This window comes from Palaemon carinicauda, chromosome 18 (genome assembly GCF_036898095.1).
Source record: "Palaemon carinicauda isolate YSFRI2023 chromosome 18, ASM3689809v2, whole genome shotgun sequence".
Lineage (NCBI taxonomy): Eukaryota > Metazoa > Arthropoda > Malacostraca > Decapoda > Palaemonidae > Palaemon > Palaemon carinicauda.
This window is the reverse complement of record NC_090742.1, coordinates 74,702,083-74,707,082: the sequence shown is the minus strand read 5'-3', so window position 1 is coordinate 74,707,082 and position 5,000 is coordinate 74,702,083. Positions and strand designations below refer to the sequence as shown.

The following is a 5,000-nucleotide window of genomic DNA, read 5'->3' as shown; positions in this document are numbered from 1 at the left end:
TCTTTCAGGAGGAAGTTGTTCGCATTTACTGGGTCATGTTGGACTTAAAACATTTGCTTCTTAAATAAAAGTTTTTAAAAGTCTTACACAAGAAATACAAAGGAAATAAAGGATCTACATAGCGTAAATATATCTAAACATTATTCATGCGAGTCCAAATTGACTTCATTAACATTTATAATAATAAATATAATCCGTAGAGTTGCCAAATACCACCATTTATCTCCTTGAATGATTACCATATTTATAAAGTTCCTGCGTGCTATTCTTGATTGTCTATATCTCACCTGGCGAGAGAAGAAAATCAAGAGAAGCGCAAAAACTTTCAACCTTTCCGTACGTATCAGTAAATCTATCGCTGTAACTAATTCATCATCATCATTTCAGCCTTCAAAAGTCCTTTGTAGGATGTAGGCCTTCCCCAGGTTTCTCCACAGACTTCTATCGCAAGCTATTCTGTGCCACTGTTGCTTATGTTGGTCTAAGTCATCTCGCCAGCGGGTTTTTTGTCTTCCTCGGTTTCTTGTGTATCCTCGGGTTGTCCAGAAGGTTGTTCGTGATGTCCATCGGTTGTCTGTCATCCTGGCAATGTGCCCTGCCCAGTTCCATTTGAGCTTGCTAATGGTTTCAAGGATATCCATTACTTTAGTTTTCTGACGTATCCATTTAGCTGTTTTTCTATCCTTTCATGTTAGATTTTGTAACTCTTTAATCATTTATAAATCTAATTTAATGACCTTTGTATCAATGGAGACCCAGATAAAGTCAAACGGATTGTTCCTTATCTATGTGTTCGTCATGCGTCGCTTCACGGGCAAAATGGAATTATTATATTTAATTGTGAAGAGACCTAAAAAAATCGTACTTGTTTATCTTCAGGAATCTTTATCTTCTGGAGTTATTATGTTCATCACTGGAATTACTATGTCTGAGGCCTTTGTCTTGTAGTAGACTAAAAAGTTGCATTTATTGTTGGAATTATTATTATTAAAAAAATGTTTATCACGTAGCAATAAAGTTTTGGTTTTATATTTTTCATGAGTATTTTATATCTCTATCGGATAGAGATCCTTGTATTTTATCCGGAAGTCTTAATCTACGGCAAATAAAATAAGTTCAAAATCCTTCCACAATGATGGTGATCGTTTCACACACTAAGGGCGACAAATAAATGAATATTTTATGTCCACAGAAATGTAAACTCTCTCGATGTCAATAACGATAAATAAGCAAATCTGAAATTTGCAAGAACAAAATTCCCTATGAAGTATTTCAGCAAGATATTAAAATAGGTAAATCTAAAAAGAATTCTCTGTAAAAGAAACTAAGCATGGACCAACAACCACATTCAGAGAAAATTTCATCAAACGAAAGTTAGACTTTTTCATGTGTAAAAAAAAAAAAAAAAAAAAAAAAAAAACCTGGACAAACCATGTATATAAAACTGAGGATATAACTACGTCAAGGCAAGTAAAAGGGAAATCCTCCCTTAAACATCAAAGACCAAATATTCCTAAAGACGTAATTAAAAGCGCAATGGTCTTCCGAGATTAATTAAATTTCACAAGAGGACAGTAGCATTCTAAGACATCTGCTTCAGTTGATAACTTCTTACTTTGAAAAAAAAAAATGCACCAAATAAAGCAATCGTCTAAATTCTCGAATACGTATTCCTCGAAATAAAACAAAAATAATATAAACAAATACACACACACATTATATATATAAATATATATATATATATATATATATATATATATATATATATATATATATATATATATATATTATAATCCTCATCATCATCAGCTATTACTAGTCAACTGCAGAACAAAGGCCTCAGACATGTAATTCCATCCACGTCTGTTTAAGGTGGAAATACATTATATATATATATATATATATATATATATATATATATATATATATATATATATATATACATATATATGTATGTATATATATGTATATATATATCATATATATATAAATATGAGAGAGAGAGAGAGAGAGAGAGAGAGAGAGAGAGAGAGAGAGAGAGAGAGAGAGAGAGAGAGAGAGAGAGAGAGAGAGAGAGAACCATACAAGCGATTGTTTTTTCTATTTTGGCAAATTTTTTTATATAACTCTAAAACCCAATTTGAGTTTTTACCTCAATAAACCAAGACGGTGGATGAATTTTGGCCATATGGCCCGGCACTAGGTCCTGATAAGCCATTCAGCGGCCAAAACTTCAGGAAATAAGAAAAGGAAATCCCTAAGAAAAAGGATCTATAGAGAAGACTTATGACCAAAGTGCAAAACTTTTTCTTTCCTCTTAATCTTCTAACTGTCTCCATATGCCTTGGAAATAAGAGATGAGGACATCGAGAAAATGGTAGGATTGAGGATTTATAATTTGATAGAAAATTATAAAGATGTAAGGATTTATAATTAGAAAAGGATAAAGATGTGAGGATTTATAATTAGAAAAGGATAAAGATGTGAGGATTTATAATTAGAAAAGGATAAAGATGTGAGGATTTATAATTAGAAAAGGATAAAGATGTGAGGATTTATAATTAGAAAAGGATAAAGATGAGGATTTATAACTACAAAATGATAAAGATGTGAAGATTTATAATTAGAAATGAAAAAGATGTGACGATTTATAATTATATAGATAAATCTCCATGGAGGTAAAGAGAGAGAGAAAAAAAAACTATAGATGCCAGGAAAACTACACGGCAACAATTGGTGTTATACAAGGCATCCCATAAGATGCATTAACATGTCTGTTTGTAGTCGCTTGTGTAACTTGAAAGGCGGATACCAAACTTATTTTTTTTAGACCCAAGAGAAATTTTAAGGTCAAAGGTCAAATGCTCATAAAGAACGATATCGAAGAACAAATGTCCATAATAAAACGATATCGAAGAATTATGGGCAATAGCGCATCCTATCTCTAGTCGTTTCATGATAAGTTATTTTTCTCACCAACAGACTAAAATCCACAGCATCGTGGCTAACGTCAAGGGTTATAGGTATTTAGAGTCTCATGGTTATGGAAATATGTGCATAAATCCATATGATTTACACCTGATATACACAGCATCAAATTATGCACTCGATATTTTAATCAATTTCTACCCATGAGAAAATTTCACGAAAATATCGTGAGATTTTCACGAGAGATAAGAAAGATTTTACAACAATTCAAATCCGGCCATTGAATAATTCTCTATTCGACCATAAAGGAGACGATAAGACTCCCACATGCACTTCTCTCGCATCTAAAGAAAACTGTGGCTAAAACACACTTTACATTACTCTAAAACCTTTTAAACTATTCCCTAACATGGTTAGCTAGCTAACTATTCATAGACATCTAAACTATTCCCTAACATGGTTGGTTAGCTACCTATTCATAGACATCTAAACTATTCCCTAACATGGTTAGTTATTAACTGTTCATGGACATTATTCAAACGCCTATACCAAACCAAGATATACAAGAGAGGTAAGACGCGCACAGAATAACTCTGAGATTCTTTGACCTCAACCTCGTCTGCAAAGCGAAAGAATCAGAAAAAAAAAATGGGTACAAGAAATGCCACAAAAAAAAAAAAAAATTACAAGAACTTCAAACCTCCTTTGGGTGAAACAAATTTAAGAAATATAGCTGCATCATTTTAACAATAAACATAGAATAGGGGGAAGGTTATCAACACTAATGATGTGGCCCCAGTCTTGCCCTTTGCTAATTCAGTATGCTGGAACAGACATTCTCAGGCGGGCAGTCTGTTTACTCGTCAAACAATAATGCAGTTTGATTTCTTATACTCAGCATAAATATATTTAAGGTTGCAAGTGAGGAAAACTACATGAGGTTCAGGTTTGTCTGTAATAAAAAACATTTCAGTTTTACTGATATACTCATAAAATTCGCTCCTTTCTCTATTGCCTGGCACGAATCTAAAAACCAATGCCCCACAAAACCTTCCTGCCTGACAACAGGTATTTGAAACCCACACAAGCTCAATAATTTCTTGTAGTGTCTGTAACCTCGCCATCCTTGTGAGCTAGGGATGGGGCGGGAGATTATATAAGTCTACCTGCCGAATCATCAGCAGCTATTGCCTGGCCCTCCTTGGTCCTAGTTTGATGGAGAGGGGATTTGGGGGCTTATATGTATATAACACAGTACGCGACCCTTTAAAATGACGGCTAAATATTTATATAGAAATGGGCACACACAGAGATTCAACCTTTCCTAAATACAACACGGCAGTTATGGCTTCCGAGTGTACCTCTCGGGGCCCCCTCCTATCACCAGGGCATGACTACTTCCTCTCCTCCCCACTCGAGCGACAGGAGAGAGACAAAGTAGTTATACATCTAGTAATGCCGATCAGCGTGACCGGAAAGAAATTATATATATATATATATATATATATATATATATATATATATATATATATATATATATATATATATATATAATATATTATCCTAATACTTGCTTTATTATATAAGGGAGATGGTCAGTCTCTAGGGCATTGTCCTGCTAGGGCCTTGTTACTGTCCCTTACCTCTGCCATTAATGAGGAAGCTTTAAACCTTTATGAGCTTAAACACACGCGCACATCGCAGTATGATTAGTAGTACATACCATTAAAATAAATCATACCAGTCGGCGTAACCCTCATTGGTGAAGTAGTCTACCAATCAGTAATATGAATAATAATAATAATAATAATAATAATAATAATAATTATAATAGTGGGGAATATGGGGAAAGGAAGAGTACCCCTGGATACAATCCAGTTTATAGCTCAAAGGCAGGTACTCGGGATAGGAAAGATTTAGGAAATAGGGAGAAAGAGAAGTACAGGAGAAGAATAAAAGAGAGGGGCAGACCCTCTTGCGATATTAGGGAATTGGTATTATTATTTTAGTCTCTAATTAGAAGTTTAACAACTGAAGTGGATCGCAGCCAGGGATAAAAACGCACGGGAAAA

The 5,000-nt window shown here is 33.9% G+C and overlaps 1 protein-coding gene across 4 annotated transcripts in view; it reads right to left on the bottom strand.

Annotated features, from left to right (window-relative positions):
• LOC137657899 (venom dipeptidyl peptidase 4-like) overlaps positions 1-5,000 on the bottom strand; it is a 352,664-nt gene that overhangs the window by 111,402 nt on the left and 236,262 nt on the right. The window lies entirely within an intron of this gene.